Here is a 27,504-nt window from a genome sequence, read left to right on the forward strand (position 1 = left end):
ACCTCCATAATCTCTCTCTTCCCACTGCCCAGCCTGAGTTGTACGTGCTCTGCACTTAAGTTGGTTATGATGGGTTTGGGAGGGGGGATGCTCACCCGCGCCCAAACTGTGTAGCTATGATACGGGTGGAAGTGCGCTCACCGTCAGCAGCACTGTAGCACACCACTGGAAACTTCAGAGAGCCCAATCCATCAGTCACGCCGCTGCTTCCGCCTTCCGGAGTCATCATCATCCTTCGAGTCTTTCTCTCCAACAGGCTGAATATATTAAGGACAACTCTGACACCTCTCCCCTACCTCCCCTCTCACCAGTAAGTAGACCGCTGGACCCCGAACCTGGCGCAGTGGAGAACTACAAATAAATAAAGATATATATATATATATATATATATATATATATATATTCAGAACGGTGCAGAGGATTTTATACTGCACCTTCAAACCCCCCAAGCAGCCAGGTCCCATGGCAGCTGCATCATCTGCACTCTCTATAGTTACGCCACTGGAAAGTGCAGACCTGATGGAAAAGGTTTGTTGTACATGGATACAATGGTTAAAAGATTAGAATTGAATAAGAAATTAAAAAACAAATACATCTGGGACCATTTTCAGAAATGCAGATTAAAATGGGATAACAAAGATAGAAAATAAAATAGATACAGCTGGTGACATTTTCATAAATGCAAATTAAAAAAGAATAGAATTAAATTAAATGGAACATGTTCACTTCAGCCAAAATGTTTGGCAAATGGAAGTTTAAAGTATGTACAGATTGTTAATGGTACATTAGTGAGAATCTGTGCAGCACAGAAATTCTGCCCCAAGGAATCGCCACATTAGGTTGGGCAAAGCTTAGTTATGGCCAGTGCCAGATTAAGGTCTACATGGGCCTGGAGCTGAAATTTAGGAAGGGCCTATTGTGTGCCTCAGCAGGAGGTGTGACAAGCGCTGCGGTGGTGTGATTAGTGATGTGGGGGGGTGATCAGTGTGGTGTGGGTGTGGTCTAAATAGGGTGTGTGGCTATCTCGATGGAGGTCAAAGCTATTGCCTACCTGAAACCATTTAATAGTGGCGCTATATAAGACAAAGTTTGTGACCACCATATAATACAGAGCATCAGTGACCACCATATAATACAGAGCATTAGTGACCACCATATAATACAGAGCATTAGTGACCACCATATAATACAGAGCATTAATGACCACCATATAATACAGAGCATTAGTGACCACCATATAATACAGAGCATCAGTGACCACCATATAATACAGAGCATTAGTGACCACCATATAATACAGAGCATCAGTGACCACCATATAATACAGAGCATTAGTGACCACCATATAATACAGAGCATCAGTGACCACCATATGATACAGAGAGCATCTCAGTAACCAGCATTTAATACGGATAGAATCGCAGTGACCTCCATATGATACAGAGAGCTGTATCAACATGCAAAGAAGGTGGAAAGGGGAGAAAGGATGGGGCAAAACAGAGCAGGTGTGGAAAGATTAGAAAAGATGGGGGGCAATATAGAGGAGATAGGGAAAGGGGAGCAGAGATAGGGGCAAAACAGAGCAATCAGGGAACTGAGGGCTCATGGGACACAGTTACTGATACAGATACTTATTAACACAGACCAGGGGCGTAAGTTATTATCAGATGCCCGGAGGCGAAAAAGTTTATATTGCCCCCCCTGCAGCCCAGTTCAGGTATACACTCACAGCCACATATACACACACTCACATATATACAATTATACACCCAACCACATATACACACAGCATATACACACACACATTATACCACTTATACACACATAGTCATATATATACACGCACATAGCCACATATCTACATACTCACAGTCACATACACATCTATACAAATACACACATACACACACTGTCCCCCACCCTGACACTTTCCTCCATCAGACACCTCTTCTCACCTGCCTCAGTGTCAGCATGCAGCAGATGGGCAGCGGCATTGTGCGGCAGGAGCTGAAGCTGTGCTGTGGTGGTGCAGGAGCTGGAGCCGGGTAGCTGCACTGTGGGTCGGGAGCCGGCAAGCCGTGATGTCATCAGGCTGAGGCCGGAGCTGGGTAGCTGCGCTATCGGGGGTGGGTGCTGAAGAAACGCGGTATCATCATCCTGGAGCCGGGCAGCCGCACTTCTCAGGGGGCTGGAGCTGGGGTGTCATTCGGGAGACGGGAGCCACAGCCGGACAACCACACTGTCGGAGGCAATCGAGAAGGTGCCCCCTTCATTGCTGAAGCCCGGCGGCATCCGACTCCATTGCCTCCCAGACTTCCGCCACTGACACAGACACCATTTACTGACACAGACATATCTTACTGACACAGGCACACTTGCAGACAGACACCGCACACCAACAGACACCCCTTACTGACAGATACCACTTACTGACACATACACCACTTACCTATACAGACATCTCTTATAGACACAGATAGCCCTTACAGACACAGACACCTTTTACTGACAGACAGACTTATAGACACCCCTTACCTTACTTACAGATACCACTTACTGACACACTATTCCACTTACTGACACAAACACACTGATACACACTTACTGACACACACACACTTACATACATAGACATTCCTTACTGATACAAAACACATTTACTGACAGATACCACTTACTAACACAGACATCCCTTACTGACACAGATGTCACTTATTGGAACATACAAACTTACTGACAGACATGCCTTACTGAAACACACCGCTTACTGCGACACCCTTTACTGACACACTTACTGCGACACCCCTTACTGACAAAGACACTACTGACTGACAGATACCACTTATTGGCACATACATACTCACTAACACACACCCCTTACTGACACAGATACAACTTACTGAGACCCCTTACTGACACACACATGACACAGATACCGCTTACTAACACAGATAAACTAACAGCCTCAGACACCATTTACTGATAGACATTACTTACTGACACACACGTACAACACAGAGAAACTTACTGACGCAGACACTACTTACTGACACACACAACACTTACTGAAACAGACACCACTTACTGACAGACACTACACATACAACACAAAACTTAGTGACACAGACACCACTTACTGACACACAGCACAACACAAAACTTACTGACACTACTGACACATACGCACACACAAAACTTACTGACACAGACACCACTTACCCACAGACACTACTTACTGACACACAAACATACACAAAACACAAAACTTACTGACACAGACACCACTTACTGACAGACACTACTTGCTGAGACACACACACAACACAAAACTTACTAACACAGACACCACTTACTGACAGACACTACAGACACAACACAAACTTTACTGACACAGACACCACTTACTGACAGACACTACTTGCTGACACACATACAACACAAAACTTACTGACACAGACATCACTTACTGACGGACACTACACACACAACACAAAACTTACTGACAGACACCACTTACTGACAGACACTACTTGCTGACACACACACACACACACACACACAAAACTTACTGACACAGACACCACTTACTGACAGACACTACTTGCTGACACACATACACACAACACAAAACTTACTGACACAGACACCACTTACTGACGGACACTACACACAAAAACAAAACTTACTGACACAGACACTACTTGCTGATACACACACAACACAAAACTTGCTGACACAGACAACACTTACTGACGGACACTACACACACAAGACAAAACTTACTGACACAGACACTACTTGCTGATACACACACACAACACAAAACTTGCTGACACAGACATCACTTACTGTCAGACACTACACACAACACAAAACTTACTGATGCAGACACCACTTACTGCAGACACTACACATGCAACACAAAATTTACTGACACAGACACCACTTACTGACAGACACTACTTGCTGACACACACACACACACACACACACACAACACAAAACTTACTGACACAGACACCACTTACTGACAGACAATACTTGCTGACACACACACACACACACACACAGACAACACAAAACTTACTGACACAGACACCACTTACTGACGGACACTAGACACACAACACAAAACTTACTGATACAGACTACTTGCTGACACACACACACACACAAAACTTACTGACATAGACACCACTTACTGACGGACACTACACACACAACACAAAACTTACTGACACAGACACTACTTGCTGATACACACACACAACACAAAACTTACTGACACAGACACCACTGAGGAGGAGAGGAGACCTCTAGGTCTGGTGTGAGCTGTGACTCACCGGATTTTGCATGCTCCCTCAGCTCTGATATCCAGGGACCCAGCTCTCCTAAGACAGCAGCCTCCTGCCCAGACCCTTCCCATCTTTCATGAGGCGTTTTCTTGTTGGGAAGCTGCTGCAGGAATGGTAAGCTGCTGCAATTATTTTGGATTGGCAAGGGGGCGTGGCCTCGGGCTGTATGGGGGTGGAGCTTTGGAGGCCCTGGTGGCAGGCCCGGCGACAGGGGGAGTCAAAGGGGACACCCATACCGGGCCCCGAGAATTTACCGCAAAAACTGGGGCCGCATAACATAACATAATAACGCTATTAAGACTGTGTGCGTCAGATGCCCGCAAACTACACAGAAAGCATCGGTGCAATAAAACTCTTCTGCCCATGCCGGACCCCCTGCATTACCCCGTCACATGATCTGGTCCGTGACCTTGTTGCGTTGCCGGCGGCGTGGCATCAATATGCAGTATGCCGCGTGCCGATCCTTCCCTCCATCTGTCCCTGTCACTGCTGAGGAGCCATGCTGCCCGCCCATGCAAGAGACTATCAAAGACAGCAGCCGCCCGCGGCCCCAATTCCACTCTCTATAGACTGTGAGTGCTTTTGGATGATAAGGTACATCACTGTCACTGTAATATGTATATACATGTATATGTATCTATGTGTATATATATATATATATATATATATACTTCTCCAAAGGCACAGCACTCCAGGCGACTTATAAATAACGACAGACAGCAGTGATACAGCAACGTTTCAATGTTATTCACATTGTCCTCAGGCTTACAATCAATGTAACACAATACTCACATAAATAGAGACCTCACCAGGTGTGAAACACCGTCTCTCCGGAAGCGGGACAATCACCCGCCCGGCGGCGTGTCCGTCAATGATGACGTCATCCATGTGCTTCCCAGTCACCATAGCAACCATAAACACTGTCACTGAATGCATAACCTTCTAAAAAAAAATGCATACAGCATATAACATTAGACCTGCTAATCAGTTGTTATAAATGCTTCTAGCTCATCTTCCTATATATACAAATAGAGACCTAACTAGGGCCACATAATGACAGCAATATATTATCTAAAATAACTCAAACTCAAATTCTCATTTAGACCCCGGGGTGACACAGTGTCCAGGCATTGGATCCACTGCGCCTCTCTCTGCAACAATTTTAACCCCCGGTTGCCACCTCTTAATGATGGCACAATGTGATCTATCATTCTGTATCTTACAGATGTCAACGAATGGCGGGCCACACAAAAGTGACGTGCGACGGGTTGATCGCTCTTACCAGTGTGGATAGCCGCCTTAATAGCCGACCTGTGGGCTGTCATACGTTCTTTGAAAGTTATCTCTGTCTTTCCAATGTATGACAGCCCACAGGGGCAAATCAATTGATATACTACAAAGCGCGACCCACATGTGAGTCGATGTTGGATTTGGTACGTTTTCCCAGTGTGAGGGTGTTGGAATTTGTCTCCTGGTATTAGAAACTGGCAGGTGGTGCATGTGCATTTATAGCACCCTAGTCTCATGCCATAAAACACAGATTGTGGCTTAGGGTCAAAGATGTCTGTTCTGACTAATATATCCCGTAGATTTCTAGTTCTTTTATAACTAGACATAATTCTAGTATTGGTCAATTTTAAATCCGGATCTGATTGTATAAGGTCCCAATGTCTTTTAACTGAACCGTTAATTGAATTACTGACAGAATTAAATTCTTGTACCCATGGAATACATGGTTTAATTTTTTTGCGGATATAGTAGTTGTTGTCTATCTAAAGCCAAAGCTTTAGTTTTGGCTTTCTGTAACAAAGCAGGATGGTACCCTCTCGCCAGAATTTTTTTTGCCATATCCTCTATTTGTTCTACTGCTAACTTAGGGTCTGATGTAATGCGCTTGGCCCTCAAAAATTGAGAATAGGGAAGGCCCCGCTTAAGGGGTAAAGGGTGACAGCTTTTAAAGTGTAGTAGGTTATTCCTGTCTGTAGCTTTTGAAAACAATGATGTAGATATTCTCCCCCCAGAGATGGTCAATTGCACATCTAAAAACTGAATCGTTTCAGCAGACATTGAGTACGTAAGTTTAATAGGGTGTTCCCTATTATTGTGTGCCTCTATAATGGAAACAAAAGACTCCTCAGTGCCCTGCCAGATCACTAGCAAATCATCTATATATCTGCAGAAAAAAATTATATCTCGTGATATCTCTGTGTCAACAAAAAACAATTCCTCCTCAACTCCAAACATATATATGTTTGAGTACGACGGGGCCACACTGGACCCCATCGCACACCCCTGACACTGTAAATAAAATCTGCCGTCATATAGAAAGTAATTTTTACACAGCGTCATTTCCAATAATTTCAAACATAACGAAATGTCTGGTCCATCATAATCATTTTGTGCATTTAAAAACTTCTCCACTGCTGCCAGGCCTCCCTCATGGGGTATAGACATATATATGCTCTGCACATCTATTGTGCAGAGCAATGTATTAGTCGGCAGAGTGGATAAGTTTTCAATGCGTCTCAATAATGTACTCATATCCAATAGATACCTAGGCATGCGTTGTATATAAGGCTGAAATATCTCATCTAAAAAGATTGCTACCGGCTGAAATAACGAGCCTCTCGCCGATATAATTGGTATGATATAATATGATTAATATTCTTATTAAATACTTTGTTCTTTACATAGTTGAATGTGCAGACAACATAATCACACAACAATTATCAATGGAAATCAAATTTATTAACCCATGGAGGTCTGGATTTGGAGTCACACTCGAAATTAAAGTGGAAAAAAACACTACAGGCTGATTCAACTTTGATGTAATGTCCTTAAAACAAGTCAAAATGAGGCTCAGTAGTGTGTATGGACTCCAAGTGCCTGTATGACCCCCCTACAATGCAGTGACGTGCGGTGTGGTGAGGCAGAGCCTTTCCTGTCATACTAACGTTTGTACCAGAGTATTGATTGTATAAAGTATATGAAAAATACAAAGAATATGTTTGAAATATCTTCTTTGCATTATTCTAATCATTTTTATAGCTAAAACTCTGGAGTAAAAAGTCTATGGCAGGTGAGGCAGTTTGACCTTTTCTGCACTTCTCAGATCAAATCTCACCAAATTTCCAGAAGTTTATGCTACTGCACCTGTCTATAATGCCCAGATGTACCCTTTGGCTCATACATTGCATTCAAATCTGGCTCTGGTGCTAGCCAGTGCCTCCTGAGCCATTTAGCTCACCGCACGTCCCTGCTTACAACGCCTGGGCATGCTCCTGATGAGGTGGCGGATGGTCTCCTGAGGGATCTCCTCCCAGACCTGGACTAAAGCATCCGCCAACTCCTGGACAGTCTGTGGTGTAATGTGGCATTGGTGGATGGAGCGAGACATGATGTCCCAGATGTGCTCAATTGGATTCAGGTCTGGGGAACGGGCGGGCCAGTCCATAGCATCAATGCCTTCGTCTTGCAGGAACTGCTGACACACTCCAGCCACATGAGGTCTAGCATTGTCTTGCATTAGGAGGAACCCAGGGCCAACCGCACCAGCATATGGTCTCACAAGAGGTCTGAGGATCTCATCTCGGTACCTAATGGCAGTCAGGCTACCTCTGGCGAGCACATGGAGGGCTGTGCGGCCCCCCAAAGAAATGCCACCCCACACCATTACTGACTCACTGCCAAACCGGTCATGCTGGAGGATGTTGCAGGCAGCAGAACGTTCTCCTTGGCGTCTCCAGACTCTGTCACGTCTGTCACATATGCTCAGTGAGAACCTGCTTTCATCTGTGAAGAGCACAGGACGCCAGTGGCGAATTTGCCAATCTTGGTGTTCTCTGGCAAATGCCAAACGTCCTGCACGGTGTTGGGCTGTAAGTACAACCCCCACCTGTGGACGTCGGGCCCTCATACCACCCTCATGGAGTCTGTTTCTGTTTGTTTGAGTAGACACATGCACATTTGTGGCTTGCTGGAGGTCATTTTGCAGGGCTCTGGCAGTGCTCCTCCTGTTCCTCCTTGCACAAAGGCGGAGGTAGCGGTCCTGCTGCTGGGTTGTTGCCCTCCTACAGCCTACTCCACGTCTCCTGATGTACTGGCCTGTCTCCTGGTAGCGCCTCCATGCTCTGGACACTATGCTGACAGACACAGCAAACCTTCTTGCCACAGCTCGCATTGATGTGCCATCCTGGATGATCTGCACTACCTGAGCCACTTGTGTGGGTTGTAGACTCCGTCTCATGCTACCACTAGAGTGAAATCACCGTCAGCTTTCAAAAGTGACCAAAACATCAGCCAGAAAGCATAGGAGCTGAGAAGTGGTCTGTGGTCACCACCTGCAGAACAATTCCTTTATTGGGGGTATCTTGCTAATTGCCTATAATTCCCACCTGGTGTCTATTCCATTTGCACAACAGCATGTGAAATTGATTGTCAATCAGTGTTGCTTCCCAAGTGGACAGTTTAATTTCACAGAAGTGTGATTGACTTGGATTTACACTGTGTTGTTTAAGTGTTCCTTTATTTTTTTGAGCAGTGTATATATATATATATATATATATATATCTCCAAAGAAAATGTCCACAGCACTCAGTAAATAAATGTAGAGGAGGCAGGAGTATAGCAACGTTTCGAAGGTTTATTCCTTCATCGTCAGGCACATAATACAATACACAAAACTCTCACCTTATACCCCCAGGTAACACACGTGTTGGCGGAGGCGTCCGGAAGTCAGAGGGACGTCGTCCGCTGCCCGTTGCCATAGCCACCTAACAAACAAACATAAAGAAACGGGATACAATGTAATAGGGGATGATACATTAATACAAAAATTCATCACAACAAAATAGCAATACATCTTTAATAGAGACACATAGTAAACATTAAGAAGAGATCATGAGCAAGAGAGCAAACTCTTAATCAAATGCAGGCATAAATTCCAGACTGTTCATTAAGGCCCTTCGGTGCCAGGGTTTGTAGGCGATGTATCCATCGTGCCTCGCACCTCAGTAATTTCAGAGAACGGTCACCTCTTCTCACATCAGGGGGAATATGATCAATTATAATGTATCGCAGAGTGGCCAAACTGTGACCGGCATTCATAAGATGCCTGGCCACAGGTTGGTCACTCTGCCTGTTGGTTAAAGCATTCTGTATGGCATACCTGTGTGCAGCCATACGTTCCCGCAAGGTACGTTCCGTCTTGCCGACGTAACTTAGACCGCACGGACATGTCAACAAATAAATAATAAAGCGGATAGTACATGTAACTCTGTGCTGGATAGCAAATTTTTGACCACTGTGGGGATGATTAAATGTAGTACTTGTTATAAGGGAACGACAGGTGGTACAATTAATACACCTATAGCACCCTGGTTTGCGGCCTAAAAATCCAGTTTCAGCTGGATTAATCCGTTGAGCAGTAATGTCCGTCTTGACAACCAGGTCACGAATATTCCGACCTCTAGTATAACAATTCATAAGATTCATTTCAGAGAGATTAAGGGATTTGTCAGTCTTGACTATAGGCCAGAGATTTTTACTGGTGTTATTAATAATATGGCTCGATGCATTAAAATGTGTCTCCCATGGCGTTTTAAGGGCCCCAGTGATTTTATCCTTAGATTTCAACAGGACTGAGCGGGGTATTCTAAGTAGTGATGAGCGAGGTTCGGTTTTACTCGGTTTTACTCGGTTTTACTCGGTTCTCAAAACGGCATCTTATTGGCTATCCAAAACACGTGACATCCGTGAGCCAATAAGATGCCGTTTTGAGAACCGAGTAAAACCGAGTAAAACCGAGTAAAACCGAATCCGCTCATCACTAATTCTAAGTGCTTTATTTTTGGCTTTAATAAGGTTATCAAGATTATACCCCCTAGCCAGAAAGTCAGAAATCATATTGTCAATACTTTTTACTGCAGTTTGGGTGTCACAACAAATTCGGCGTACTCTAATAAATTGAGAATATGGCAAGCCGTATTTGAGTGATTTAGGGTGGAAACTTCCCACATGCAGCAGGGAGTTCCTATCAGTGGATTTTTTGAACAGGGATGTAATCAGCCGATTACCACACAGTTCAATGGTGACATCAAGAAAATGAACACTAGTCTGATCCATACTGTAAGTGAACTTGATGGGGCAGTCTAAGGTATTGTGTAACTTCATGAGATGATCAAAGGAATATTTAGAACCAGTCCAAATAATAAATAGGTCGTCGATGTAGCGACCAAAAAATAAAATATTAGCAGAAAATAAAGAGTTAGAGAAAAAAAAAATGTTTTTCCATAACAAACATATAAGTGTTAGCGTACAGTGGGGCCACATTCGACCCCATCACAACGCCAGACACTTGTAAATAAGAATAACCATCAAAATAAAAATAATTATGTGTTAAGATCATCTCAAGAATGTCACAAACAAAATCAATGTTGGGACCAGCATACAACTCATGTTCAGAAATTAACTGGCGAACTGCCCTAATGCCATCATCATTAGTGATCACAGTATAAAGACTCAGTGGCGGATCCGGGGGGGGCACTCGGGCCCGTGCCCCCCCTGTCATTTGTGGCCTCCGTCCCCCCCCAGCGCCGGCGCCGCACAGAGAGATGACGGGCGCCCGCTGAGATTGTGTTACCAGCGGGCGCCCGTCTCCCTGCACAGCGCCCCCGCTTGTGTCACTGAGACACGCTGACGCTCAGTCCGGCGACAGCGTGTCTCAGCTGTCAGGAAAGGAGAACGCCCACCAGCGCGGCTGTGTCTGGCGCGGCGGCGTATAGCGGACTTCGTTCAAACCATCCACCGGTTCGTGAGCCAATCAGAGCTCGCGGACCGGCAGCCAATCAGAAGCCGCCGGTCCGCGAGCTCTGATTGGCTCACGAACCGGCGGCTGGTTTGAACGAAGTCCGTTATACGCCGTCGCGCCAGACACAGCCGCGCTGGCGGGCGCTCTCCTCTCCTGACTCACCCGTCCCTCACAGCCGGAGCCCGGAGGAGGATCAGCAGCAGCAACAGCAGTGCAGCAGCGGTAAGCAGCTGCAGCACTGGCTGCTGTGGGGGCAATTGTGGATCTGACACTGTGGGGGCAATTGTGGATCTGGCACTGTGGGGGCATTTGTATACCTGGCACTGTGGGGGCATTTGTATACCTGGCACTGTGGGGTCAATTGTGGATCTGGCACTGTGGGGGCCATTGTGGATCTGGCACTGCACTATTGGGGGCATATGTCTGTGTTTCACGTCCCATTTTAATTGGCCACACCCATTTTTTGGCGCGCGCGCGCCGTGGGGCACAGTACCTCTATGGGGCACTCTCTGTCTGATTGGTCGCCACTTAGCCCCGCTGGGAGTGCACACAGATGCTCTCATTCCAGTGAATGGGGCACGTGCATGTCACGGACATGGGCACGCCCCAGACGCGGTGATAGGCCCAGGCACAGACAGAACTCCATCTGTAATGGTGGCTAAACTACAAGCAGACAAACTACTGGGGGCATTTCCACTGGGAGGCTAAACTAAAGGGGGGGGGGTAAACTACTGGGGTCATAACTGGAGGGGCATTACCACTGGGGGCATAACTACTAGGGCGCTAAATGACTGGGGGCATTACTACAGGCAACATTACTACTGGGGCAATACGGGCATTGCATAAGGGGCACCACTACTTTGGGGTCTATATAAGGGGCACTACCAGTACAGTGGACATTGCATAATGAGCGCTACAACTGTGGGCATTGTATAAGAAGCGCCACCTCACATGCACCGAAGCCGCACGCAAATGTACTTGCCCCTTCCATGGTGCTCCCCCTATCATTTTCTTCTGGATCCGCCCCTGTAAAGACTAGTAATGTCGGCACTACAAAGCCAACTATTGGATGGAACCTGTACTTCACCCAACTTATTTAAAAAAGCAGTAGTGTCATATAAATAATACTTGTTATTGGTAATGCACGGTTGTAGCAAAGAATCTAAGTAAACATAACAATTCTGAAACAACGACCCTCGAGCAGAGATAATGGGATGACCAGGCGGGCATGTCAAATCCTTATGAATTTTGGGGAGGGTATAGATTAATGGCACTCTTGGATATTTAGGACTAAGTGCATCAGCCAATGTTTGATCTATAAACCCCTCATTCACAGCTACCAATAATTTAGAGGATAGTATATCAACAAAAGCATCAGTCGGGTCACCATCAAGACGTCTATAGACATTAGTGTCGCCAAGTTGTCGATTAATCTCATCTCTGTATTGATTTAAATCTTGTATAACAATTGCCCCGCCTTTGTCTGCGGGGCGAATTATTATATCATCATAACTAGCAATATTCTTTATAGCCTCAGTCTCACCAAAAGATAAGTTGTTATACAAAGCTTGATGACAATGCAAAACATGTGGGAAAAAGTTTTAATGGAAGAATTATTAGTAAATGGTTCAAAGGTGGACAGAGGTTGTAATTTCCGCAATTGCGGCGGAACAGAAGAAACCCTCTGTTCAGTAGCCATCCGTGTCACCCCTGAACCACTGAAATGCTCATGTAAACGTAATTGACGATTCAATGAATATTTTTCAATCTCCCATTTAAAACTATCAAAATGACAGGTCGGTACAAACAAAAGTCCACAGTTTAACACCTTGAGCTCTAGATCAGTTAATGTCCTATTAGATAGATTCACCACTATCTGCTGGGTAGCGGAGGTCTGTCGTTTCTGCCACGACCTCGACCTCTTGCCACCCCTGCGTGTCGGTCGCCTCAAGGATTTTTTAACTGGTACCGTGTACGTACCCCTAAAGGGGCATGAGAAACATCACGGTTGAAATGATCTTCATTCATATCCAAATCACTTGTGGTTGCAGTATCTGATTGAAAATGAGGTCAATTATAACAGTGGGTGTAACGTTGTGTCTGTGTTGGAATTACCACTGATCCAGCTATACACTCTATTCTGCTCATAGTCAAGGTGATCCATACACATAATTATTTTTATTTTGATGGTTATTTTTATTTACAAGTGTCTGGCGTTGCGATGGGGTCGAATGTGGCCCCACCGTACGCTAACGCTTATATGTTTGTTATGGAAAAACAATTTTTTTTCTCTAACTCTTTATTTTCTGCTAATATTTTATTTTTTGGTCGCTACATCGACGACCTATTTATTATTTGGACTGGTTCTAAATATTCCTTTGATCATCTCATGAAGTTACACAATACCTTACAAAACAACAGGGTGGAAGAATTCTGTCGTGCGCAAGAAGCAGCCTGTCACAGGTTAACTCCTAGAGGTGTCCTTAAACCCCTCAGTAACAGTGCAAACATCAATAAAAAATTGAGATAACCACTTAACTAGCGCTTCAGTATGTTCACGGGCTCACTTATTCTTCCCAATTCATCTCCATCATTTTGCATAAAAAACAAGGAAGTAGGGAGAAGAATATAGTATGATACAGTTTTTTAATGATACACAAAATACAAAACATTAAAATTCAGCGGTCTGCATAAAAGGAGGCATCTCAACTCTAGTACACTGAAGGAGAACCGGTACCTGAACTGCAGCTGGGACAACTATGAGTGACGCTTCTTGGGATCCCCACCATACCCATATGCTGTTTTGAACTGTCTAAACCACAGTTCCATCAAATCTGGTAAAACCTCCACTGTATCTATTTTTGACTGAGAAGCCTACCTGTCAAATATGCCTTTTATGCAGACCGCTGAATTTTAATGTTTTGTATTTTGTGTATCATTAAAAAACTGTATCACACTATATTCTTCTCCCTACTTCCTTGTCTTTTATGCAAAATGATGGAGATGAATTGGGAAGAATAAGTGAGCCCGTGAACATACTGAAGCGCTAGTTAAGTGGTTATCTCAATTTTTTATTGATGTTTACACAATACCTTAGACTGCCCCATCAAGTTCACTTACAGTATGGATCAGACTAGTGTTCATTTTCTTGATGTCACCATTGAACTGTGTGGTAATCGGCTGATTACATCCCTGTTCAAAAAATCCACTGATAGGAACTCCCTGCTGCATGTGGGAAGTTTCCACCCTAAATCACTCAAATACGGCTTGCCATATTCTCAATTTATTAGAGTACGCCGAATTTGTTGTGACACCCAAACTGCAGTAAAAAGTATTGACAATATGATTTCTGACTTTCTGGCTAGGGGGTATAATCTTGATAACCTTATTAAAGCCAAAAATAAAGCACTTAGAATTAGTGATGAGCGGGTTCGGATCCTCGGAATCCGACCCGCCCGAACTTCACCTTTTTTTTACAAGGGGCCGAGCGACTCGGATCCTCCCGCCTTGCTCGGTTAACCCGAGCGCGCCCGAACGTCATCATCCCGCTGTCGGATTCTCGCGAGACTCGGATTCTATATAAGGAGCCGCGCGTCGCCGCCATTTTCACACGTGCATTGAGATTGATAGGGAGAGGACGTGGCTGGCGTCCTCTCCGAGTCCGTTGTATTATATTAGAACTTAGTTAGTTATAATTGTGGGGAGGATTGGGGACGGGGAGCAGCTGTTAGGGAGTACAGTGCAGGGTTTTGAGTTTAATCCGTTGTTTCTCTGCCTGAAAAAAAACGCTCCACCATATCTGTGCTCACTCAGTGTGCTGCACTGCTGCATGATATATCTGTGCTGAGTGCACTGCTCACACTGCCTAATTGTGGGGACTGGGGAGCAGTTATAGCAGGAGTACAGTGCACAGTTTTGCTGACAGTGACCACCAGTCCAGTATACGTTTGTCTGCCTGAAAAACACTGTGGTGTTTTTTTTTTCTTTCTTCATGCTAGTTTGTTTAGCAGTCTGCTGACACTGCAGTGTCCACCAGGTCCGTTATACAGTATATTATATATATAATTAAGCACTAAGCAGCAGTACGGTAGGCCACGGCTGTACCTACCTCTGTGTCGACTCGTCACTCGTCGTCCATAAGTATAAGTAATACTATCCATCCATCTACATTGTATACCTGTGGTGTTTTTTTTTTCTTTCTTCATACTAGTTTAGCAGTCTGCTGCTGACACTGTCCACCAGGTCCGTTATACAGTATATTATATTTATATATAAGCACTAAGCAGCAGTACGGTAGGCCACGGCTGTACCTACCTCTGTGTCATCGCTCGTCGTCCATAAGTATAAGTAATACTATACTATCCATCCATCTACATTGTATACCTGTGGTGGCTTTTAGTTGTGCGCAAAATATGGAGAACAAAAATGTGGAGGTTAAAAAAATAGGGAAAGATCAAGATCCACTTCCACCTCGTGCTGAAGCTGCTGCCACTAGTCATGGCCTGGACGATGAAATGCCATCAACGTCGTCTGCCAAGGCCGATGCCCAGTGTCATAGTACAGAGCATGTAAAATCCAAAACACAAAAGATCAGTAAAAAAATGACCCAAAAATCAAAATTAAAAGCGTCTGAGGAGAAGCGTAAACTTGCCAATATGCCATTTACGACACGGAGTGGCAAGGAACGGCTGAGGCCCTGGCCTATGTTCATGGCTAGTGGTTCAGCTTCACATGAGGATGGAAGCACTCATCCTCTCGCTAGAAAAAAGAAAAGACTTGCGGCAAAAGCACAGCAAAGAACTGTGCGTTCTTCGAAATCCCAAATCCCAAAGGAGAGTCCAATTGTGTCGGTTGCGATGCCTGACCTTCCCAACACTGGACGGGAAGAGCTTGAGCCTTCCACCATTTGCACGCCCCCTGCAAGTGTTGAAAGGAGCAACCGCAGTCCAGTTCCTGATAGTCAAATTGAAGATGTCAGTGTTGAAGTACACCAGGATGAGGATATGGGTGTTGCTGGCGCTGGGGAGGAAATTGACAAGGAGGATTCTGATGGTGAGGTGGTTTGTTTAAGTCAGGCACCCGGGGAGACACCTGTTGTCCGTGGGAGGAATATGGCCATTGACATGCCTGGTCAAAATACCGAAAAAATCAGCTCTTCAGTGTGGAAGTATTTCAACAGAAATGCGGATAACAGGTGTCAAGCCGTGTGTTGCCTTTGTCAAGCTGTAATAAGTAGGGGTAAGGACGTTAACCACCTCGGAACATCCTCCCTTATACGTCACCTGCAGCGCATTCATAATAAGTCAGTGACAAGTTCAAAAACTTTGGGCGACAGCGGAAGCAGTCCACTGACCAGTAAATCCCTTCCTCTTGTAACCAAGCTCGCGCAAACCACACCACCAACTCCCTCAGTGTCAATTTCCTCCTTACCCAGGAAAGCCAATAGTCCTGCAGGCCATGTCACTGGCAAGTCTGACGAGTCCTCTCCTGCCTGGGATTCCTCCGATGCATCCTTGAGTGTAACGCCTACTGCTGCTGGCGCTGCTGTTGTTGCTGCTGGGAGTCGATCGTCATCCCAGAGGGGAAGTCGGAAGACCACTTGTACTACTTCCAGTAAGCAATTGACTGTCCAACAGTCCTTTGCGAGGAAGATGAAATATCACAGCAGTCATCCTGTTGCAAAGCGGATAACTGAGGCCTTGACAACTATGTTGGTGTTAGACGTGCCTCCGGTATCCGCCGTTAGTTCACAGGGAACTAGACAATTTCTTGAGGTAGTGTGCCCCCGTTACCAAATACCATCTAGGTTCCACTTCTCTAGGCAGGCGATACCGAGAATGTACACGGACGTCAGAAAAAGACTCACCAGTGTCCTAAAAAATGCAGTTGTACCCAATGTCCACTTAACCACGGACATGTGGACAAGTGGAGCAGGGCAGACTCAGGACTACATCACTGTGACAGCCCACTGGGTAGATGTATTGCCTCCCGCTGCAAGAACAGCAGCGGCGGCACCAGTAGCAGCATCTCGCCAAACGCCAACTCGTTCCTAGGCAGGCTGCGCTTTGTATCACCGCTTTCCAGAATAGGCACACAGCTGAAAACCTCTTACGGCAACTGAGGAAGATCATCGCAGAATGGCTTACCCCAATTGGACTCTCCTGGGGATTTGTGACATCGGACAATGCCAGCAATATTGTGAGTGCATTACATCTGGGCAAATTCCAGCACGTCCCATGTTTTGCACATACCTTGAATTTGGTGGTGCAGAATTATTTAAAAAACGACAGGGGCGTGCAAGAGATGCTGTCGGTGGCCAGAAGAATTGCGGGCCACTTTCGGCGTACAGGCACCGCGTACAGAAGACTGGAGCACCACCAAAAACACCTGAACCTGCCCTGCCATCATCTGAAGCAAGAGGTGGTAACGAGGTGGAATTCAACCCTCTATATGCTTCAGAGGATGGAGGAGCAGCAAAAGGCCATTCAAGCCTATACATCTGGCCATGATATAGGCAAAGGAGGTGGAATGCACCTGTCTCAAGCGCAGTGGAGAATGATTTCAACGTTGTGCAAGGTTCTGCAACCTTTTGAACTTGCCACACGTGAAGTCAGTTCAGACACTGCCAGCCTGAGTCAGGTCATTCCCCTCATCAGGCTTTTGCAGAAGAAGCTGGAGGCATTGAAGGAGGAGCTAAAACAGAGCGTTTCCGCTAGGCATGTGGGACTTGTGGATGGAGCCCTTCATTCGCTTAACCAGGATTCACGTGTGGTCAATCTGTTGAAATCAGAGCACTACATTTTGGCCACCGTGCTCGATCCTAGATTGAAAACCTACCTTGGATCTCTCTTTACGGCAGACACAAGTCTGCAGAGGTTCAAAGACCTGCTGGTGACAAAATTGTCAAGTCAAGCGGAACGCGACCCGTCAACATCTCCTCCTTCACATTCTCCCGCAACTGGGGGTGCGAGGAAAAGGCTACGAATTCCGAGCCCACCCGCTGGCGGTGATGCAGGGCAGTCTGGAGCGACTGCTGATTCTGACATCTGGTCCGGACTGAAGGACCTGCCAACGATTACTGACAAGTCGTCTACTGTCACTGCATATGATTCTCTCACCATTGAAAGAATGGTGGAGGATTATATGAGTGACCGCATCCAAGTAGGCACGTCACGTAGGTACGTATACTGGCAGGAAAAAGAGGCAATTTGGAGGCCCTTGCACAAACTGGCTTTATTCTACCTAAGTTGCCCTCCCTCCAGTGTGTACTCCGAAAGAGTGTTTAGTGCCACCGCTCACCTTGTCAGCAATCGGCGTACGAGGTTACTTCCAGAAAATGTGGAGAAGATGATGTTCATTAAAATGAATTATAATCAATTCCTCCGTGGAGACATTCACCAGCAGCAATTGCCTCCAGAAAGTACACGAGGACCTGAGATGGTGGATTCCAGTGGGGACGAATTAATAATCTGTGAGGAGGGGGATGTACACAGTGAAAGGGGTGATGAATCGGACGATGATGATGAGGTGGACATCTTGCCTCCGTAGAGCCAGTTTGTGCAAGGAGAGATTGATTGCTTCTTTTTTGGTGGGGGCCCAAACCAACCAGTCATTTCAGTCACAGTCGTGTGGCAGACCCTGTCGCTGAAATTATGGGTTCGTTAAAGTGTGCATGTCCTGTTTTTACAACATAAGGGTGGGTGGGAGGGCCCAAGGACAATTCCATCTTGCACCTCTTTTTTCTTTCATTTTTCTTTGCGTCATGTGCTGTTTGTGGAGTATTTTTTTGAAGGGCCATCCTGCGTGACACTGCAGTGCCACTCCTAGATGGGCCAGGTGTTTGTGTCGGCCACTAGGGTCGCTTAGCTTAGTCACACAGCTACCTCATTGCGCCTCTTTTTTTCTTTGCGTCATGTGCTGTTTGGGGAGTATTTTTTTGAAGGGCCATCCTGCGTGACACTGCAGTGCCACTCCTAGATGGGCCAGGTGTTTGTGTCGGCCACTAGGGTCGCTTAGCTTAGCCATCCAGCGACCTCGGTGCAAATTTTAGGACTAAAAATAATATTGTGAGGTGTTCAGAATAGACTGAAAATTAGTGGAAATTATGGTTATTGAGGTTAATAATACTATGGGATCAAAATGACCCCCAAATTCTATGATTTAAGCTGTTTTTTAGGGTCTTTTGAAAAAAACACCCGAATCCAAAACACACCCGAATCCGACAAAAAAAATTCGGTGAGGTTTTGTCAAAACGCGTCCGAACCCAAAACACGGCCACGGAACCGAACCCAAAACCCGAAAAATTTCAGGTGCACATCACTACTTAGAATACCCCGCTCAGTCCTGTTGAAATCAAAGGATAAAATCACTGGGGCCCCTAAAATACCATGGGTGACACATTTTAATGCATCGAGCCATATTATTAATAACACCAGTAAAAAACTCTGGCCTATAGTCAAGACTGACAAATCCCTTAATCTCTCTGAAATGAATCTTATGAATTGTTATACTAGAGGTCGGAATATTCGTGACCTGGTTGTCAAGACGGACATTACTGCTCAACGGATTAATCCAGCTGAAACTGGATTTTTAGGCCGCAAACCAGGGTGCTATAGGTGTATTAATTGTACCACCTGTCGTTCCCTTATAACAAGTACTACATTTAATCATCCCCACAGTGGTCAAAAATTTGCTATCCAGCACAGAGTTACATGTACTATCCGCTTTATTATTTATTTGTTGTCTAAGTTACGTCGGCAAGACGGAACGTACCTTGAGGGAACGTATGGCTGCACACAGGTATGCCATACAGAATGCTTTAACCACCAGGCAGAGTGACCAACCTGTGGCCAGGCATCTTATGAATGCCGGTCACAGTTTGGCCACTCTGCGATACATTATAATTGATCATATTCCCCCTGATGTGAGAAGAGGTGACCGTTCTCTGAAATTACTGAGGTGCGAGGCACGATGGATACATCGCCTACAAACCCTGGCACCGAAGGGCCTTAATGAACAGTCTGGAATTTATGCCTGCATTTGATTAAGAGTTTGCTCTCTTGCTCATGATCTCTTCTTAATGTTTACTATGTGTCTCTATTAAAGATGTATTGCTATTTTGTTGTGATTAATTTTTGTATTAATGTATCATCCCCTATTACATTGTATCCCATTTCTTTATGTTTGTTAGGTGGCTATGGCAACGGGCAGCGGTTGATGACGTCCTGTGTGGACGACGTCCCTCTGACTTCCGGCCGCCAACACGTGTGTTACCTGGGGGTATAAGGTGAGAGTTTTGTGTATTGTATTATGTGCCTGACGATGAAGGAATAAACCTTTGAAACGTTGCTTTACTCCTGCCTCCTCTACATTTATTTACTGAGTGCTGTGGACAATTTCTTTGGATATATTGGTGTTCTGCTTGTTCACCTACCGCTGGCACCAGGACATTTGCCTTTTTACCTGCACAGGTGTGCTGTCCTTCTCCATGTATATATATATATATATATATATATAAATGGAGTACAAACAACAGGCAGCGGCACTCAGGGTGCGCACCTCTGTCAGGGTGAAGACAAAGGAGCATGCGGGCTCCGAAAAGTCAACTTATTTTCACTATGCTATAATATATTGGTGCTTTTGATAGTCACTGAGTGTCGCTGCCTGTTATTTGTACTCCACTATCCAAGGGGCACCAGAGGACCTAATGTCATTGGAGTGCTGGACTACAAAACGTGTGTGTATACGTGTGTATATATATATATATATATATATATATAGATATATATGTATATATGGGGCCCCAAAGACATCAGTGTACCGGGCCCCAAAATTTCTGTTATTGGCCCTGCCTGGGGGCGGGGCCTCAGATGGATACAGGAGGATAGGAAAGGCAGGTGGGTGAATGAGGTGCGTGCGCTGCTGTGTGTGATGACAGGAAATATGGGGGTCATTCCGACCCATTCGCACGCAGCGTTTTTTCGCTGCTGTGCGAACCGGTGCAGAATGTGCATGCGCGACATTGCCCGGCGACAGGGGTCGCCGGGTTACGTTGCGGCTTCCGACGGAAGCGGTCGCAGTGGCGACCGCTAAGAAGATTGACTGCAAGGAGGTGTGGCGGGGCGGATTCGGACTGTTGGAGAGCGTTTTCGGGGAGTGGTGAGTATAACGCAGGCGTGTCCAGGACAACGGAGGGCGGAGGAGTGACGTCAAAGCCACGCCCATCATCGCTGGATCCATCGCACAGGGTAAGTATGTCCAGCCCTAGGCTTCTTCTGCTTGATTTTTTTAGCTTAGCAGGGCTGCACAAGCGATCGCAGCCCTGCTGAGCTAAAATACACTCCCCCATAGGCGTGGACTATTGATCGCAGCAGCAGCTAAAAGCTGCTGGCTGCGATTAACTCGGAATGACCACCTATATTTTTCCTGTTATCACTGGCTGCCTGCACTGTAGGGAACTCTGTGGGCCTATTTCCAATGGGGGGCTTGGAGCTGCAGCTCCATCCGCCCCATTGTTAATCCGACTCTGGTTATGGGCATATCTTCCAACATTGGTGGCCAGTGGATCGGGACCCTTGGAACACCCATAGCCGAAAAAAGAGGGTGCGGCCTCGGGGAACTGGGGCAGAGCTTTGTGGTTCCCATCACTGTGGGGGCGTGCCCAGCACTCTCCGAGATGCTGGACACGCCCCCAGACTCTCCCTGCACTGTGAATAGGTGCTGGGTGCATGCGCACAGAGTTTATTCATCTGCTGCTTACCCACACAGAGCAGCGGTGTGTGCTCCCACTAACTGCCACCCCCTACCCCACCCACTATGGGACAATATGGCCCGCGGGTGGGACAGCGGGACAGTCCCGTTTTCATGGGACTGTCCCGCTGTCCCACCCGCGGGCTGAAGTTTCCCATGGTGTGTGTGGTTGGGGGAGAACACGCCGCTGCTCTGCATGGGTAAGCAGCGGGTGAATAGACGCCGTGCGCACGCGTACAGTGCCTATTCACGATGCAGGAGAGTCTGGGGGCGTGTCCAGCATCTCGGAGAGTGAATGCGGGAAAGTTGGGAGGTATAGTTATGGGGACTGCACTACATGGATCAAAAATGTTGTTCCAATTGTAGTACAGTTGGGAGATTCTCCCCCCTAACCAGTGCCCCTTTAATGCCAGTGTTCATGGCATTCGCAGGATGTTTTTAGGGGACAGGGAGATGGCTAGGAGCAACCAAGCACTTGCACTCTCTTGGGAATTGTGGTATGCCCTATGGATGGACATTGGAAGCTGATGGTTGGTAGATATCAGTGTTCCCAACTCAACAGAAATGGTTTCTCAATTCAGTGTTGCATTCCGATGCTCATCGATTGGTGCGTTCAATGCAGAGCTGGATTAAGGCTTTGGGAGGCCTGGGGCACTTAAGACTCGGTGTGTGTGTGTGTGTGTGTGTGTGTGTGTGTGTGTGTGAGTGAGAGAGAGAGAGAGAGAGAGAGAGAGGGGGGGGGGGTGGCCCTAATAAGCAACATTTGTGGATACAGGGATCAGATCATAGTGCGCAAGTCTGCAGCATGCACATGAACTAGAGTGTGGCCACAAGTCACATGCACATTTCACTTCACGCCGGGGACTTGCACATCACTTCCCCAACAGCCCCGAGCCTCACACACACAGCATTACCTCCCTCCTGTTCCACCTGCCCGCTGATGGGACACTACCCAAAAAACAGGACAGTCCCATCAAATCGTCATAGTTGGGGGGACATGCACACAACACGTACAGTTGGACTGGCTCACCAGGGATTTGCTTCTAGTCCATTTATGCCAGAACAATGTTTAGAAACATACAGCTCTTTACAACCAGTACCTGCATCGCAGGTGAATACAGGGGCAAGTGCCTCTAAACATTGTCCTGGCATAATTGGACCGGAAGCGAATCTCCAGTGAAACAGCCCAATGCAGCACACATACTGTATACACATACATATATACTGTCACATACAAATACAGTCACATACTTATATACATACAGTACGGTGCAAAAGTTTTAGGCAGGTGTGGAAAAAATGCTAAGTAAGAATGCTTTCAAAAATAAAAGTGTCAATAGTTAATTTTCAGCAACTAACAACATGCAACGTGAAGGAAGAGAAATTAAATCAAATCGAGGACACTGATGAAGCCGCTGAGCTGAATATCTAAGCGGAGAAACGCGTTTGTCGGATATACTGCAGAGGAGATTTTGGATATCCAAATTGTTTGTTGGCCGGCCAGAGACAGCTATACACGCGGATAGGATCCAATATTTTACCTTTTATCCACTAGATGGTGGACTCCGCATAAGGCTGTATTTGGAAGCGACATCCGGGAGAGGTATTAACCAACACGTGTAAAGCTGCACACTCATTTGTAGATAGATATCTTTATGAGTCTCATGAGCGATAATTATAATCTACCATAAGATGGAATCACACCATTTATCAGCATAAGTGTGTGGAGGAACTGTGTTTGGAAACTGCATCTAATTAACTGTGTGTTAAAGAACTGTAATTGGAGAAATCAATTGAGGCTCGATGAAGCAGCTGGATAAGCTACTATTGTAACAAACTAAAGAAATTAGTTACAATTGGGACAATAGTATCATATAATATCATTTAGTCTAAGCGCTTAGCTGCATGTATATATAAATTAAGGATCATATAAATTCTCTGGTTGGTGACAAAAGGAAGAAATACTTCGAGAAGTGTATAACTTAATGGTTTTATTAAGTAATAGATATATTTTATATGTGAATGCATTTTACATGTGTTATTAAAAACAACTATTTTTAATGTGAATGTGCCAGCACTGTCCTTGTATTTTGTATATTTCAGTATTTGCTGTGACCACCTTTTGCCTTTTAAAACAGCATCAATTCATCTAGGTACACTTGCACACAGTTTTTGAAGGAACTTGGCAGTATCACGACATTCATCAGTATACCAAAATCAGGAACGATGCTTCTGTGGGCTGCTGGAGAGGTAAGCTGCAAGGGGGGAGGTTAGGGTTACCCTAGGGGGGGGGGGGGGGGGGAGATTAGGGTTAGGATGTGGGGGAGGATTAGATTTAGGCTGCGGGGAAGGGAGGGTTAGATTTAGGCTGATGGGAGGGTTAGGGTCAGGTTGCGGGGGAGGGAGGTTTAGGGTTAGGCTGCGGGGAGGGAGGGAGGGAGGGAGGGAGGGAGGGTTAAGGTCCGTACACACTGTGAGATTCGGGCTGAGATTCGGGGAAGGTTAGATTTATGCTGCGGGAAAGGTGAGTTAGGGTTAGGGGGTGTGGGGATCAGGGTTCGCTTTTAAAATGAACCAGTGTCTGTATTTTAAACACCGGGATGCTGCTGTCAGTATTGTGACAGCAGGCATCCCGACCGTTGGGATCCCAATACCAGCGCATACAGGGACGGATTGGGAGATAAAAGTGTCCCTGGAAAAATTTCTAGAAGTGGCCTTGTGGGCGGCACCAAATCAACTGTACTGGCGGGACCAATACCAAAGTAGGCGGGATTACTGCTTTAAAATGTAATGTACGCGGAGTTACACCAACAAAAGGCAGCGCATGTCATAGTAGCTAAACCTAACACATTAAAATGTGTATATGGTATTGTGTTGTAGCAGAAGTAGTTAAGAAATTAAAACTGGGGTGACAGTTAATCCTGCGCACACTCTCTAAATACATTTTAAAGCAATTATAGCTACTTCATGCTATACTCTATTACAGTGGTTCTCAAACTCAGTCCTCAGGACCACAAACAGCGAATGTTATGCAGATAATCGGGCATGTGAACAGGTACAGATGGAGCCTTGCTGATCTTGGCTTTTTTGCTGCGCCTAGGTGCACCATGTTTTATTAGCATAAGCCTTTCATCTAGTGTTCTCAGCTGCAATACAATACAGAGAGAACAATACAGCAGGGGATTAAGTCATTACAGCAGGGGATTAACTCCAACTGACCTGGCTCAATTAATCCTGTTAAAGGCATAGATGAGGAGGGCTCCATCTGTATATTCATTACTCACTAAACACATTTCAAAAGATGAACAGGTGGAGCTAATTATTTCACTTGTGACTCTGCGAGAAGACCTGGAAAAGATGCACTGTTTGTTGTACTGAGGATCGAGTTTGACAACCTGTGCCCTAGGGTACCATGATGGGAACCACTGTGTTAAGGCATTTTAAAGCGAGAGAGAGACAGTCCTGATGTATAGATGGCTATACCAGCCGGGATGATTAATAGGTAACCTTTGCTGGTGTCTTCTCTGCGGTGTTAGGCTCCCTCTCTCACATTTCTGGTACGGTGTGCAGTAGTGATGGTACAGCTCCTGCTGCATTTGCTCTGCCCGACTCTGCTGCATGTTTCCTGGGTGCTGGAATGCACTATGGAGTGCACAGTGGCTTCTTCCGGCGCTCGGGGTCTCCGCAGTCTTAATTTGCTTTTAATAAGGTCATGTACTTAATATGCGGACCATTATTAGGCGCTGCATTATTAAAACATTATTAGGCACTGCAGTCCTTGTTCCAGCGGCCCTTGTGAACTTCGAGACCCGGTACAGGTGTCTCTTTCAACCCCCATGTTGCCGGGCCTAAAAATAGATCATCCCCTCCTTTAGAACTAAATAACTCCCCTCTCTTCAGACAGATCATCTCCCTTAGCGTATAATAGTCCCCTAGCACAGAACAACAAGTTAGATCATCTCCGCTACAGAATATCCCTAATCATTGCAACCACACACACACACACACACACACACACACACACACACACACACGTCAATGCCAGCCTACATACACACACACATTGGTCGAAGTGGAAATTTTGAAGTGGGGGTATGAAAAAGTGAAGGTTGCAATTATGCGCGCCCCTTCGGAAAAGGGCCATGGCCACTCAAAAGGGGACGTCCTTTAGTGTAGTTTACCACACCATATAGCCCTTATACACATAGGGGGTGATTCCGAGTTGTTCGCTCGTTAGCTGCTTTTAGCAGTATTGCACACGCTAAGCCTACGCCTACTGGGAGTGTATCTTAGCTTATCAGATTTGCTAACGAAAGCTTCGCTAATTTTCTCGTAATGATTACCCCGCAGTTTCTGGGTAGCTCCAGACTTACTCAGCCATTGCGACCAGCTCAGTCCTTTTCGTTCCTGGTTTGATGTCACAAACACACCCAGCGTTTGCCCAACCACTCCCCCGTTTCTCCAGCCACTCCTGCGTTTTGTAACTCGAACACCTGCGTTTTTCCGCACACTCCCATAAAACGGCCAGTTTCCGCCCAGAAACACCCACTTCCTGTCAATCACACTACGATCAGCAGAGCGATGAAAAAACTTTGTTACGCCGTGAGTAAATTACCAAACTTTTGTGCTAATTTACTTGGCGCAGGCGCGCTGCGTACATTGCGCATGCGCAGTTTGCGACTAATCGCTCCATAGCGAAAAAAAATAACGAGTGAACAACTCGGAATTACCCCCATTATGCACCCCATAATACTATCATTATGCACCTTATACTATCTAGTACTGGTGCACATTTCACATTATACCACACAGAATGAGCCGAAATTCACATTATGCCACACAGTTTGAGCCAAAATTCACATTATAGCACATGGTAAGAGCCAAAATTCCCATTATATCACACAGAATGAGCCGAAATTCACATTATAGCACATGGTATGAGCCGAAAAATAAGAATTTACTTACCGATAATTCTATTTCTCATAGTCCGTAGTGGATGCTGGGGACTCCGTAAGGACCATGGGGAATAGCGGCTCCGCAGGAGACTGGGCACATCTAAAGAAAGCTTTAGGACTATCTGGTGTGCACTGGCTCCTCCCCCTATGACCCTCCTCCAAGCCTCAGTTAGGATACTGTGCCCGGACGAGCGTACACAATAAGGAAGGATTTTGAATCCCGGGTAAGACTCATACCAGCCACACCAATCACACCGTACAACTTGTGATCTGAACCCAGTTAACAGCATGATAACAGAGGAGCCTCTAGAAAAGATGGCTCACTACAGCAATAACCCGATTTTTTGGTAACAATAACTATGTACCAGTATTGCAGACAATCCGCACTTGGGATGGGCGCCCAGCATCCACTACGGACTATGAGAAATAGAATTATCGGTAAGTAAATTCTTATTTTCTCTAACGTCCTAAGTGGATGCTGGGGACTCCGTAAGGACCATGGGGATTATACCAAAGCTCCCAAACGGGCGGGAGAGTGCGGATGACTCTGCAGCACCAAATGAGAGTACTCCAGGTCCTCCTCAGCCAGGATATCAATTTTGTAGAATTTTACAAATGTATTTGCTCCTGACCAAGT

At 45.8% G+C, this 27,504-nt stretch overlaps 1 long non-coding RNA gene across 1 annotated transcript in view; it reads right to left on the reverse strand.

Annotated features, from left to right (window-relative positions):
* LOC134935053 (uncharacterized) overlaps positions 1-25,742 on the reverse strand; it is a 44,550-nt gene extending 18,808 nt beyond the window's left edge. The window contains exons 1-2 of the long non-coding RNA XR_010179867.1: positions 25,420-25,742; positions 9,045-9,127 (exon numbers count right to left, since the gene is read on the reverse strand). This is a non-coding gene — a long non-coding RNA (uncharacterized LOC134935053). The remainder of the gene's footprint in view (positions 1-9,044; positions 9,128-25,419) is intronic.
* Positions 25,743-27,504: the final 1,762 nt, after the last annotated feature.

This window comes from Pseudophryne corroboree, chromosome 6 (genome assembly GCF_028390025.1).
Source record: "Pseudophryne corroboree isolate aPseCor3 chromosome 6, aPseCor3.hap2, whole genome shotgun sequence".
NCBI lineage: Eukaryota > Metazoa > Chordata > Amphibia > Anura > Myobatrachidae > Pseudophryne > Pseudophryne corroboree.